The sequence below is a fragment of the Nesoenas mayeri genome, assembly GCF_963082525.1.
Source record: "Nesoenas mayeri genome assembly, chromosome: 11".
NCBI lineage: Eukaryota > Metazoa > Chordata > Aves > Columbiformes > Columbidae > Nesoenas > Nesoenas mayeri.
Window position 1 is genome coordinate 6452854 of NC_137563.1, and position 15834 is coordinate 6468687.

Genomic DNA, 15834 nt, shown 5'->3' on the forward strand with positions numbered 1-15834 from the left:
TTTAAGGGAGATGAAACACCACTCTGCTTTTCACACTAAAAAACACAGGATCTTGTTCATACTTCATTCCTTTCCAGGTCCCACAGAAATTAAACTACAGTTTTCTAAGCTGATTCCAGCTATCCTTGCTCCCTCATATGTTTTCTTTATTTTACAAAGCAGTGTTTTTGTACCACTTGCTTTAAAATGCCTGAGCTACCTGCCAAGCTTGCTCATCAAAACACAGTCCCCTCTGCAGAAGGTGCTCCGAGGCAGCCAGCAGATGGGCAAATATTGTGCAATATTTTTAAATCTAGTCCAATTAATACCTGCTTTCAAACTCAAGATTCCCCTTCCAACAGCAAAATGGCTATGCTTAACAGTTTTCACCGTATTTTCAGCTCTTAAGATTGACTTACTTACGAAAAATCAGGGACCAGTGGCACTAGCTATCATTTGAGCACAAGCTCCAAAAAGAGTTTGGTGAGCAATCCTCACTTGTTGCCTACAACATGTTCCTGCTATTCCAGTGCTACTGAGGGCTCAAAAAGACAAGAAAAAAAGAAAGAAAGAAACAACAAAAAAAAGCAGAAACCCTGCCAGTCTCCCTCATGACCAATCTGACCCTCCTTCATCTATTCTGAACCTGGGCATCTTGAGCAAACGGTACCAAAACATTATCCCACCAAAAGTGCACACTCTATCTTACGGAAATTAAACCATGGTTGGAAAAACATCCTTTTAAGCCCACTTCGCATTTGGATTTTTACAGAGTCTCAGTGCAATGAACCATTTCCCTCAGGAATGAAAATTAAGACCTGTAGTTTAATACAGCAATCTGGTAGTATTTGGATATGACTTTTAAAACAATATTACAGCACAAAATCAAAACAGTTGTGTCTCAGATGATAATGTTTAAAGGGAGTTAATACAAAGCACTGTTTTCTCACCACACCTTTCAAGTCTTGACAAGTAACAGAACAACTTCTCACTGATAAAAGATACAGTTTGATTTACCTTCAAAGACAGTCTATACTTTTGCATTTACATCAACTATTAAGATTACTCCTTATCCCCAAAATTCAGCCATCATTCTACCCGAGCAATATTACTACTGGGCTTCCAAAGGATAAGGTGCAAGTTAAAGGAAAAATGAAAAATTCAGAAAAACAGAACACAACAGGTTTGCAATTGCCCAAGACACTACAGGCAATACGTATATTCTACTCCTCAAGTTTCTCTCTGCTCCCAAATAATTAGTTTGCTTGGTTTTAATTTTTATCACATATTTCAGTTTCTCAGATGTTTGCTCTGAAGAAAGCAAGTTATTATAATGTGGTGAAATAGATTTCCTTCCTCCTTTGTTATTTAACAGCTTTACCTCTTCCCTATCATGGTTCACAGGTATGTTATTGTCACTCTTGCCATTACACACAATAAAGTCTGTGATCTGAAAGCAAATTACATTGATATCCCCATCCAAAGCCTCACCAAATAAAGAGGAAGACCCCAAGTGCAAGCCTGGCATGTACACCTAATCTCCAAAACCAGTAGCAGGATCTAGACTGTTATATTTTCCCTTCCCCTTTGAGAAGCTGAAGGGTGTTGACAGGAGAAATCAGGTATCTAAGCTGGACCTTTTGTCTCCTTTCTTACTGAATGCTTCACTGGTGCTTTAGCCTACCCTTTTCAGCAAAGCCACGGAGGGACCTGTATTACACCAGAACTAATGCTTCTTCATTTGTCATTTGGGTTGTGACGCTGTAGGACTGATCAGCTGTGAGCCCCCTCCCTGCTTTCACAATTTTTGTACAAGATGCCATCCTACCACCTGCCACTAACACCCATCACACTTTTTTTATAAAAAGGAGAAACCACGGTTCATGTGCTCCATCATGAGGTCTACTCCACCACGTTTATCCAAAGTGATAGGCTGTTGTGTTGCACATCACACTTAAGACACTCAAGACGTTTTAGCTGGAAGTCCCAATGTGCAAATGTTGCCTGAACTTCTTTCATGAAGTTTTTCATCGGTCCTTTTTTTATTGAGCACACAATACGAGCATTAGTAAGAATGTTCCTTTTAAGACCATTGGTGGAAACCAGTAAGAAGAGCTTTCCTGTGCTATCTAGCTCAAACAGGCTGCACTGAAGATATCAAAGATCTATATGAAACACGAGCTGCAGAAGAGCATGCCCTCATCCAAGCATTTAGGTTCCTGTAATTCAAGGAATAAGGTGAGATGGCATTCTCTGATCTTTCCCATCCAACAGAAGCACAGACTATTTTGTCCAGCTCCATCACCTCCCTGGCAGATGTCTGACGGCAGCTGAGTAGATAGAGAAATGTGAAAGATAAGAAAGACATGTACAGATCAGGAAAGGATGGGCTGGCATTAAAAACTCCCTCTGGGTAACCTCTTTCTGTGGTAGAGTTGGTTTTGGTTGCAACGAAAGTGCCACAAGTCACAGAGTCCAAAATAAATAAATACTTTATGTGTAAGGAAGGGAGAATATTGACACTTCTTATCAAGGGAAAAAGGGGAGGCCCAGGGAGTTCAAACTCATGACCAGTTTTTGTCGTGTTTTTTGGCAAGAGAAGTGCACAGCAGCAGCGAAATAAGGTGACACTGCTGAACACTTGGTCTTGCCAAACAAGAAGACAAAAAACCTGGAAATACTTCCTGCAGTAAGATTACTTCCCCTGTTATCTTGCTAGTTGGCCCACACATCTGTAACTTATTATAAAATCACTTCATTACATACATCAGCCCAATTTTTCAAAGGATGCAAACTTAGTTTGCAAGGAGACAGGCAGGTTTGGAAGATATTTTATCTTGTTAGGAAGTGCTTTGGCAAAAACATATGAGTGACAGATAAGCCTGAATGACTACTCTGCGTCAGCAAAGGACTGAATTTAGGTTTCCAGACCAGTTAATTTCTCCACCCAGTGGGTAGGCAGGCAATAGCCTCTGAAAAGCTTTTTAAAACTTTAATACACTAAGAAAAAGGAAAACAAAAGAAAGACCATACTGGTCATAATCAAACCAAGATTCATAAGGACCCTAATATATTCAATTAGTAAGTTGGAATATCTTAAGTGTAAAAATGCTCCAGTAGCAGTTGCTTGTACTGAAAACATTCATATTATTTCTTGCAAATAGCCGAATGTTTCGAATTTCAATGTCTAGGAGGTTTATTACATGCTCCGCAGCCACCCAGACACTTACAATGCAATGTTTCTGGAATTGTATTAGTTTTTCCCCTTAGGATAACACATAATTCCTTGCATTTGCAAATTTGAAAGTAGGACATGAAATAAAAGTCCAGGTTCAAGCTCTTAAAAGAAACAGTGGTTTTAGACACTATAAAGATCTGCATAGGTCAGTAAAATTGAAAGCTACTGAAGCCTTCCCAAAATGGGAAGGACACCTTTCTGCTCTGTTAAACATTAAAGAATTAATATAGTGAGTGGTACTAAAGTCTCTTCTAGAGAACTTGTGCTGTTTTGCACAGAATTTCATGAAGATGACAAGCGACTATGCTCAATTTCTCTGGGTATGGTAACATTTGACAGAGAAAGAAAGAAAGAAAGAAAGAAAGAAAGAAAGAAAGAAAGAAAGAAAGAAAGAAAAAGAAAGAAAGAAAGAAAAAGAAAGAAAGAAAGAAAGAAATTGGGGGGGGGGGGGGGGGGGGGGACAAAAAAAAGGCATTTATTTGCTCCGCTGTGCAACCAAAGCCTCAGACAGGATTAGGGCTCCATTGGTTACGTGCTGTAAAAAATGTGAATGCAAACAAAGGTTCTGCCCTGAAGAGTTTACAAACAAGCACAGGCAGCAGGAAGAGATACAAACACCAAGTGCCTAAGCAATAAATCCTCTTCATCCACTATTCCCAGCTACTATTTAATTTAACCTTAATTAGCTGGCTTATTTTTTATGGGCATCCCAAAGTATATCTTGAGGACAAACCTGAAAGTGAGGCCAGTGGTCCTCCAGATCACCCCAGCCCAAGCACGAGCAGTGATGCTGAAGGTCTTTGAGCACCATGTAGGTGGGAGCTGCCAAAAGGGCTTTTTGATTTTCCCTTCGTGCCCCGCTCAGATTTGCTCTTTTTGGCAGTAAGTTGACATAAAACACCAGTTTCACTACCCAGTCTGTGCTTCCAAGTATCTGTTCCTTGCTGCTTCACTCCATGAAGCATCCAAGGAATAGATAAGAAAGAAAACACCCTGCTAGTCTCCAGACCTTTGCCTCAGAGTAGTCTGCTTAAGGATTTTTAAATTTAATTAGAAAGGAGAGCTACAGAATGGGCAGAAACATGAACAACCACTCTCAACTCCAACTACTGACCAGAGCTGCAACAAGCAGAAGGATTAAGAGCATTTAATCCATGTGGTACATGTGGGGAAGCCTACCTACCTCCTTCCCTTTCCCTTATGCACTAAATGCACTTCAGTTTTATGTGTTTGAGTTTTTTCACACTTTTTAACTTCGGTTTTAAGAGGTTTTTTAGGCAAATTTCAGTTTTAGTATACTTCAAGTTTAAACTTTGTTGAATCATACCTGAATCTCAGAACTTGACTTTTTTCTTTCTCATTTTAGCATTTGGTTTTAGAAACAATGATCTGCATCTGCAAAAGCTTTAACCATGCACTCCCAGCTGTACGAAAAAAAACAGTCTTAGCCATAAAGAGCTTGTGGTTGCGGGCAGCAAAGAACAGCCAAAAAACACAGTGAGATGCTGATGAAGTTACAGATCGCATGGAAGGCATTCGAATAGATAAGCAGAAACACAGGGAAAGCAGGATGGCTTTCCAGCTGCAAGGGGGACCACATCACAGCATCGCCAGACTGAAAGGCAAAGGAGGAATTTATTATTATTTTTTTCTTTTTTAAACGTAGCAGAATGTACTTTGCACAAAACCATTCTGTAACAGTGGTTTGTAAGGACTTCAAGCCCTTGAAAGGACTAAACTTTGTGACTTCAAGGCTCTGGGGTAACACTTGACCAGGTAGTCCAAACTACATACACCCCACACAGAAATTAGAGAAGCACTATTTATGCTGGTTATCCCTAAGAGAGTAAGCCATAAACAGACTTTCTTTTGTACTGTAACATTGCCCCCAGTAAATACACCCATGGTGGGACAACTGACCTTATAGCCAGTCCTCAGATCCTCACCCTTTAGACAAACAACCCATAAGCTGTAAAAGAGTTTAAAGAAATGCAGGGATTTCCGGGGAGCTCACATCTACTCTCCTTGCTGGGCTGCATCCCTTCCTTCTATATAGAAGGCTGCATTACAAAAATAAAATCAAGCTTCCAAAAACACAGCACTTCTCATTCAACATAGCACAGTGTCCTCCAGGGCACTCCCCCACACTCTGGGTTTACAAAATGTTAATTTATGAAGTGCTCAGAACTATCAAGGAGGATTGAGTTTCAGGAACTAAAGTGCTCCTGCTCTTAACTATACAAGATAAATAAAGATGGAGAAACAGCAAGTGGGGGGACCGGAGAGAAGACCAACTGCCCATATATACAGATTAATTCCTGCTGGAGCCATAAACTTCATGCAAAGAGAACTAAAATAGCAACATCTTTCACAAGTTTATTGTTCTCCCCTAGTGTCAAGGGAATTACTGAGCTCAAATATTCTCCTTTGCTTATGAGTGGCATATGACATTAATGCATTGTATTACCCCTCACCAGTCTCTTTGCTTATTTGTTATAACACAGTTATTTGAAGAAAGGCCCTTCTTGTTTGGAGGTTTCGATTTTTTTTTCTTTTTTAGCTGTAGCAAAACATCTGAAAATGGAACAAAACACTGCCTTGAGGGGTTTTTTTAATCACTTAGATTGTCTTGTTTGACATTTTTCCTGGCTATCTTCTTCCAAAGTTCGGATTTGCAATAACTTACTCTCACGCTGTGGTGTTGGGTGAGACACAGGCTTCTTCACACACTTTGTCTCGCAAGCTTCACTCACACTGAATGAACTCCAGAACTCCCCATTCACAAAATGAACAAGCTTCCTAATCAGAGTATTAATGCCCTCTCCTTAAAATCAGTGTGAAAGGCAACCGGAAAAAAAAAAAATCCATGTCAAAACCTACAAACACCTTCTTCAGGAGAAATAAACCCCTAACACAGTTCAACAATGTGCATGGGGAAATTTGTATAAATAGAGCAGCTGCAATTGCAGTGGCTAAAATAAACCTTAAGACAAAAGGTGTATGACAAAAGTATGTCCTTCCAGGCATGATACTACCGAATGCAGACCAACTTTCCCCATAGCTATACCAATGCATTATTTCACACATCTGGTCAGAAATAGGAGGCTGGAAGAATTAGGAGAACTGACCCATCCCAAGGTTATTTTGCAGACATGCAGGAAAATGATACCACCAGCAAAAGCCATCGACCACGAAAAGGAGAGGAGGTGAGGAAACGAGAAACCACACTTCAAATGCGTGGCAGCAGACAACTACCAGTGTGTAGCAGCATTGTGTTTACTATCACAGCTGAGCTTAGAACTAAAAAAAGCCCAGATATTTGTGTACAATCACCTGAAGGTTATGTTTTGTCACTAAATTCATTCCTCAAAAAAAACAACATACACCCCTCATGCAGCATTTCCACAGGTGATGCTGTTTCCCAGCTGTGTCCTGTCTGCAAACAAAACAATATGCTGCTATTCAAATTACAAATACACAGGAGTTTCTTTTGGCTGTGAGTAACTGAAAGGAGGAATAAAGGTGTTTTGTGTTGGGCTGGCTCTACCATTGCTCACCTCCAAAGGCACGGAGGTAACCCAGCAAGCCACCCTCAGGAAAGCCAGACACATGCAGATTGCTTTCACAGCAAGGAAAAGAAACTTCATGACACCCCTCTACCCCTAGAAAAAGAAAATACATCTACAACAGCAAGAACGCAGACAACAAACAGAAGTCAGGGAGTTGCTACAGCTGAACAACTTGCAGGTTACACCGCAGCAGAGGGGCCAGGAGCCTAGCTGGAACACAAGCTAACAGAGCATCATTGATTTAACTGGCTGATGATTTAATAAAATGCTCTGGGTACAGACTAAATTGCTTTGCTTAATGTAGCTCAGTTTCCTGGCAGCAGGAACTGGCTCAGTGATGTTCCTGGGCTGAGAGTTGCTCCAGGGGCACCTGTGCCGAGCCCCCGCCATGCCGCTTCCCATCTCCAAATCCACTCCATTATCCTTCCCAAAATAATGGAGCTTAACACAAAGCTAAGGTACAGGCTAGCATATACACACACACAAAAAAGCTTAAGCCTTTTCCATGCTATTGGAAGTTCTTTGCTCAGCTCTGCCAGACCTGTCTTACTCCAGGGATGAACACCTGGCTAAATAACCTTAGTCTCAGGACTAAGCTGCTTCTTCTGCACCATTCCAATCTCAAAATTGTTAAAAAAAAAAAAAAAAAGCAACAACACAACAAAAAAACCACACCACACCAAACCAAAAAACCCCATATGTATATATATTTAAGGGTTACTTAATTCCTACCCAAAGCCTGGAAAGAAATGAAGCAGTGCAGGGTTACTAAACGCAGCACCGTTCCCCATGCCTAGCAGAGGAAAGGAGCAATCTCTCTCAAATGTGCACATCTGGTTACCCTGCTCCCAACTCGTCACCCATTAGTAGATACTAAAAACCCCCAAGCAAACAAAAATACCCCAAACCCACACAACGCAAAACTCAAATCACAGCAGCTATCACTCTACAGTACATGTGCCGAATTTCAAATAAGGAAAGATACTGTAAAAGTTGGAAAAACAGAGAGTAAAACCGTTATTAGCCAGCTCTAATTATACAAACTGATCTCATCCTCTTGCCATAAGCCTCTTTCCTGTGTCCGGAATCTATTTGTGCAACATAAGGACCAGCCTTTTGTAAATGTCCAAGGGTCATCAACACAGGGTGATTAATTTCCCATTTTATAATACACACATACTGTCAAGCAATTCACTTGTAATAAGATATAAACATGCCCTCACTTGTCAATTTTTTCCTTTAAAATATTACTAATAGCAAACATTATTTAAGATATTGATTTGTAAAATCCAAACAATGTTTCAAAAGCAGCTATCTTGCTGCTATAATAAAATAAAAATCACAGACCACATCTTCAGTTCAAGTAGCTACATCCTAATAAAGTTAAGAACTAACAGTCGACTTGAATTAAAGTGCAGCATGTACGCAAAAGCACACGTATGTTTATACTCAAATTAAGTCCTCCAACAGGTTCTGGGGCAGCTGTTTCATGTATGCATGAGGCATTTATCTCAGGCTCAAATATTAACTGCCAGAAATCCTCAGCAGACGTTCTAGATGCCTCTTCAAATGAGTAAAATACAGTTTATGCCTCCTGTTACACTTCGTAGTTTGAATACACATTTTGGCAGTAAATTGTAGGGAAGCTCTCAAAGATAACCAGCTCATGTTTCTAAGAGCGATTTGCTTTGGGTGCTTAGCCAGGAACTTCTTGAGAAGCCCCAGTTTTGAAAAGACAAGACCAGAATTTTCTGCAGAAATGGGGTCCACACCAAAGGGTGTCAAGTCAAGCTGGGCAACCGAAGCACCACAAAATTTGCTAGTTACCTTTGAAAACAGAAATGCACTATATGGGACCTAAAGCACTCCAAGATGCACAGTAGCAGGTGAAGAACAATGAGAAGGGAAAAACAGCATTTGGGGAGTATTTCACCCAAGTATCTAAAAGGATAAACACGACTGAGAGCTGCCATCAACACCGAAAAGCCTGCAGCCTTACACATGCAGTGAGAGGGAGCAAAGCCTTTAACTCCTGGTTCCAACAACTCTGACTAAAGCATGTCTCCTAAACCCAGCTTTCTTCACCCTACTGCTCTCCTGACTCTCAGGGTTGTGTTATTTTAGGAACTACACCAAGCAATGATGGATTCAGTATTACCCAATACGGTTTGCAGCAAAAGAAACGAAGGCCCCAAGCCCTAGAGCTGAGTGATAAGATTCTCCTCTCTGTGCCCCCAACCCACAGCACTGGGACCGCAACCCAAAAATGCAGGCTTGGAGTAGAAAACAACTCATGAGGTCCAAAGCACCATGCACATTTTTATTCTGGCAAATATTATTAAGTATTTCCTAGCACATGCAAAGCAGGTAGTTATCCAACGCATATTTTAGTAAGTGCACGACCCAACCTTAACTGCTAAAGCCACAGGTAGCTGGAAAAACTGGCAGCAAGACTAAGAACCAAGAGACGCCTCTGCTCTCATTTTGGTCAGAGCAGCTTTGGTACCCAGTGTTTTAATGTGCTTTTCCTTTCTGAAGAATATATTGGGCTCATTTTTCCCTTCAGGCTCCCTTTTGCAAATGCAGCTCTAAGCATCACAAAGTTACTCAGGGAAAGTCTGGTTGGCACTTTTTTCCAGAAGATGAAAACTCCACCAGAAGCTTCAGATTTCCTACTGGAGAACCTGTGCTAATCCTGTTCCCTGAGGCACAGCACAACCACATTAGCCACTGCAAAATGAAGAACTGCTTCTTCTTAAGTGCTCTGTTTCTTTCAGCTCACAAAACTATGGGAAAACATTCTTCTCTAGCAAATACTCTGGGTAGTTACAGAACATGGTGATTTTACTGGAACATCCCTTCTGAGGCACAACAGTCTCAAAAAATGCACATCGTTCACCTAGCAAGTGCAACGATGGACTCACTTGGTCATGCATTCCCAGAAACGAAAAATTAGAGCTGCAACTCTGTTCCCAGGACACAGTATTACCTTACACATCCAGAGAATGCTCCATAGAAAGTAAACCCCCAAGCACCAGGGAGTATCACATCTCTAAAACAGACAAGAGAGAACACTCATTCAAGTCTAATTTTTACGTTAATTAAAGCATCATATAATAAAAGTCCAAATAAGCAGTTTCTACCCAATTCCACTACCCCACCACCTTCTGGGTTTGAGCCTTCCTGCAGCTAGCTCACACTCAAAATGTAAACTGCGCACAGACACCCCCCTACGCACTTGAAATAATTTCATCCAAATGCCTTTACAAAGTGGCCTTTCAGACCAGTCCCTCAGGAATTGAATGGGTTAAGTGCCCACAGGTCCCAGACTCCCCAGTAAATCATTTATTACCCCAGCTCAGGGACAAGCAGCTACGCAGGAACAAGAGCCCACGCTGTGCAGCTGTTCGCCAGCCAGGCAACTCTCTGCAATTATGTTATAGCACAGGATTAAGCTTTGGGGAGTGGAAATACATCCCTTTATTATTGGGGTTTGGTTTGGGTTTGTTTTTGTTTCTTTTTGCAAGTTATGCAGCTATTTTAAATGTTACAGAGCTCATTAACATGAAGTTCATTAACCAGTAACCACTGTATGAATGAAAATATTATCATTATAAACACAATTATGGAAATACTAGACCAGCAGGCAGAAAAGGGAAAAGGTATGAGAATGATGCTCGTGAACTCCAGTTTAGTCTTTTTCTTTTTTCCCCCTCCCCAGGTCGTTCAGAGAAGGCACAACACAAAATCAGATGTGATGCAGAGGCTGGTTCCCAGGCAGCTGAGAAGCTCTCGCTGCCTCTGCTTGGCTTCCTCAGGGATTTCGCTGTTGCTGCCATGCAAAAAGTCACCCCCCCCACCTTGGCCAGGGCCTGGCATCTTCCTCAGCAACAAGGACTGCTCACTGCAAGCTCACCACGCTCCACAAATCAGCAGCAAGTTCAGAAACCAATGCCAAATCAAGCCGCAGATTCCTTGTCTTACATGGCAACTCGTGCCATGTAGTCCCCCTTTAAACACAGCCCCATACATTTGGCCAACAAGCATCAATGTTCATGATGAACTTGGAGACCAGCTCTCAGCCAGCCACATATTCATTCCCAATAAAGCAGGTTTCATTCATAATTTTGTCAAAGACTTCATTTTTTCCTCAAGCTCTGAAAACAGGTATGATTTCCTGGCCAAACCCCACTGAAAAAAAGGAAACCCAAATAATTACAATAAATACTTGTCTCTCTACCATAACAGCAGTTCATGATTAATCCACCCAGCTGTTGCTACAGCTCAGTAACGCCAAATTATTTGGATCCAGTATCCTTAAAGTGCTGGTCTTCTCGGGCAAGACCATGGAAAATGTGAGACACTGCAGAAGGTAAACAGGTTAGAGACAGTGGGAGGAGAAAAGAGGCAGCTTGTGGTGGTTTTCCTCCCTCCCTCAGAGTTCAAACATGGCAAACGCCCATTTTCAAGCAAGACTCTCGTAGTTTCTTTGCTTCAGGCTAACAGCTTTTGCGAATTCAAGCCTTTTTGGAGAGAATGGGTTTGACTCCATGAGTCAGAAGAACTACGGTCAGTATTGCAATAACCACATACTCACTTTTACATCATTCACGCCCTGATCTGATTCACCACACCAAGAAGCTGGTGTTAACAGAAAAACAAACACAGAAGCTTCAATGCCATGACCACCCCAGGACAGACAGACAGCTGTCACATGGACTGAGAGGCACATCTGACCAGCAGGACCCGAGTCCCATGGGCCTGAGCTCTGATCCTGACTGGCTTCCATGGAAATCCCTTGGCTGTAACTGTGTGCCTGCCCTGAGGACATGAAAGTCATATCTTAAAAGAATAGGGAAAAACAGCTGATGCTCTAAGTGTTAAGTGCTATTTTACACCATGGCATATGGTTGATGCAAGGGGTGAGACCATACACCTCTCTCCCTTTTGTTTCCACCACAAAGCAATTGTATTTTATGGCAAAATAACTTGTCAAATTTTCTCATAACTTCTGCTTTGATGTCAGCATCACCTCTTGCTGTCAAGCAGGTAAGCTGGGCAAACCCCTTCCCCCAAGCTCCTCGCATCAACCCTCACTTGTACCTGAAAGAGCTGCCAAAACATTGAACCTTACTTTAACTGCATGAAGCAGTACAGGTAGCTCCAAGATGTATTTCAGGTCGTTCCCACTCCGAGCAGGGAGGAGCAGGGCAGGTCACGACGCTCAGCTCCTGGAAGAGAGGGAAGAAGACAAGAGTCACCAGATGCAAGGGACAGCATGGCTGCTGGGAGTCCTGGCACCCAAGCCGGCATCACAGCACCTTCACCGAGGGAGGACATGGAAGCCATCCTCTGCCTTGTTGGCCATTCGGGAGGCACACATTGCCTTCCACAGTAATCCCACATTGTGACTCACCCCAGGCTTCCATGAGCATACACAGAGCAATGGCCACACAGAATATAGGGCTACCTATAGATCTATAGACCCACATAGGCATCCAGCGCCATCTAAGGATAACTGTGCTGCTGAGTTGTATTTCCTACTGTCCTGCTATTGGGCTTATGCCCAAAGCTGTTGGTCTGCTATCGCTGTATCCCAAAGCTCTAAGCTGGCCTCAGGTCCTTTACACTCATCTTAAACACAGCTCCTCCAGGACAGACTTCATCCAGCTATTTGTGAACTCCCTCACGGCAAGGTATTTTAAAAGGAACAAAAGTAGATGATGGCAGGTGATGGCCAGCAGATGAAGCCCAAATCTACCAGCAAGCCTCTGCCAAACCCTTCTGGGCTGCTGTTGCTTTTCCACAGGCAAATTTCCTGCTCTGGGGCAAAATCTACTAGGTAGATTTATCCACAGGGATGAACCTGGTCTACTGAGTGCACCTGGAAAGAGCAGTTAAAGTGGATTAAACGTCAAAAGAAGAAAAAGCCCAGGTTGGGCTTTAGCTTATTAAATGCTGTGTGGGAAATTTTGTTAGCTAAATCAAAGTCATCAGGGCAGCTTAGGCCATCATTTGATTACCACACAGGAAAGGTTTGTGGCTACGCACACGCATCACCCAATGCAAACGCAATGCACCGACTGCCTCCTCCTGTTCAACCAGACAGAGGAGATTCTGCCCCTGCACCCTCCCCACTGGGAAAGCATCTATCATCGGGGAATCTCACAGCCTGAGCCAACCTGCTGAGTTCAAAGTACAATTACAAGCACAGAAGTAACAATGGCAAAACTAGTTACCGGCTGAGAAGTCAATTGTATTGTGTGAATTAGCCGGGGAACATACAACACTGGAAGATAATACAATGTACAACAGATATTACTCGTTTATCTACACAAGAACAGCATCATCTGAACACCTCAGCACCAAAACACAATGTTTTCTTAAGATTTATTGCTAAAAGTCTCTTTTATCCATTCTGCTAGTGGGCTCCTGCTGAGAAACAGGGAGTGTTTTGCAAGGAAGTACAGGGCACTGCATGCTAAAAGGCATTTTACTACAAATATATACATTTAAACATAGACCAAATTGGAAAAAAAAAAAAAAAAGAAGTTGGCCCTCTCGTTCTTCTTAAAGCATCAGGATTGTGTATGAATATCTTTATTGTAGTGTCATACATTTCTGAATTATATTCTTATGGCAAACTACTGGAGCTGAAAGGGGAATTACCTGAACTCTTAAATCCCAGTTAAGAGTGCACAAACCCTCTTTGGATTCATTAACCAATAAAAACCATCCTCGCAGTCAGAATCGAACAGCAAGCAACATTAACCCAAGGCTCCTACTAACCATCCCATGCTAATCTCCAAGTAACAACTCTCTCCAAGGCATATACTACAATAATTCACGGGTTTCACTCATTTGTGAGACTCTGATAACTTAGCTTTTAATACCATAGTTTTAATACTTTGGCAGAGAAACCAGGGTTTACTGCTATTTCTTTGAACCAACAAGCAACACAGGTACAGCTAACACTAATAAAAAGTGAATATGCTGTGAATCACTGCAGGTTTTTCATCATATCCACTGAGGAATGAGGGTGTGTGGATGGAGATGCACACGCAAAGCTTACTTGGCTGCTCATGAATAGGAAAATATTAGCAAGTGGAGAAAATCAACTGGCCTAGCAATAAAAAGCTGTAACACAGATCATAAAATTCTTCCTCCGGTGTGGTGGTGTTTTTCGCTTGTTGTTGTTTTTCTTGTAGGAATTTTTAGATTGCTACATGAAGAAGTAAAGAATATTAAGAAGTCTTAGACATATATTTTAGTTCTGCAGGTAAAGAGACTGCACAATCAGTAAGGTTGTCCACATCAAAGAATCAGTTCCCCAAAAAACTTGATTCCTACTTTCTGTTAAACTGCTCTGGGATAATTCCCACATGCCTAAGCACACCCATTTCAGAAGAAGGATGTCCCTATGTGGATTTCTTCTCCTCCTCTTCCTTTACTGGGAAATCATTACCAAGTGTAGATGAACACACATGTAGCTTCTCTTTTCTGAATCTTAAAAGATAGTCTTAAAAATTAAGTTTCATGGGTGAGCTCATACTGCTTTACAAAGAAAAATCTATTCTGTATCATCACAGGAAGCTGATGACATGCATTATAAGGAAAGCTGTAAAAAATACTGCTCTGCCAACATTTCCCATATTCTGACCTATAACTGTGGATAGTTACTGCCCCAAGGGCTGATAGTCACGATATCACACACTGCTTACTAAAGTAAATGAAAATGTAAAGTAGAGTCCTTTTGACTCTTGCCTTTACACAACCTATTCTGCTTGGATTTCATAAAAATAGAGGGAAAAGCCCATCTTGTTTGTTATGACAGGATTACTGGATGATAGATTACTCACAGTCTTGCTCCCTACGTACCGAGAAATCTAAAGCAGAAATGACCCATGCCACTGATGAATTATTGAAACATGTTTAGGGAAGAGAGAAGGAAAGTTTAAGAACAGCATTACAGCTATTTACACTTTTAAAACACAAGATAACTGGCTTATATAGGTAATTCCTGTAGAAGATAAGTTATTTTCCCAAAAGAAAAAAAGAGTCCAACAGCTTAGAGGTGATCTGCACCCTGATGTCTCCTTTACAGGCAGAGGAGCCAAGCATCAAAAGGAACTCTCTCTACATTTGTAAATGAAATGAATGGCAGTGGCTAAGATAGCAAAAAAAGGTGTTAGTCTGTGCTGAAAAATCTATTTAGGACGAATCAGTTGGGACTCTCAAACAAATGCCTGGGAGAGCCCCAACACTTGGACTACAGGGTTTACAGTTGCTCGGCTGGCTCCTCCCCAGCAAACACCAATTTTTCCCAAATACCACCTGGCACAGAGGAAATGACTTCTCAAACTTGCTTGTTCTTCCCCTGAACACAAGCTCATTTCATTTTCCTGAGAAGCATTGCATGGTATGCTGCTCTGCCAGCTGATCGCTTTGACACGTCGAGCAAGTTATCTCACCATCTGGTTGTAATTGCCATCACAAAGCTTTCAACAAATTCAAAAAACAGCACCAAGATCAGGGCACTAACGGTCAAAGAGATGAACTGCTGACTATTTTTGATTATTTGATACAGCTGGAACCCTTTTTGATAGCCAAAATGCCCAAACACAGCCAATCTCACAGCTACGGCACCCAAACAAACCACCAGAGCAGTCCCAAGTTTTGGCTATTGCCCACTATAAAAATGTCCTCACAACTGCATATCAAATGATGTCCTTGATTGCTTCTCTTCCTCATCTCCCACATTGCTGGGTGTACAACTGCATGCCGCTGTTGTCTTTTTCTTTTAATACACAGCCTCATTATTCTCATTACAGGACATCCCTTTCCTGCTGCTATTGCATCTCCCAAGAGAAACTGGCTCACAAGACCTTTTCGGAAGTTTGTCCCATGGTCTGAACTGTGTTTCCTAATTCCTTAGGGAAGGGAGCCTGGACACACTTTGCTCAGACGAGGCATTTCCCACAGTCACAGGCTACAAAGCCATGTCCAGAGCAGCAACTTCTTCCCTTGGTTGACCTCAAGGGAAAGTCA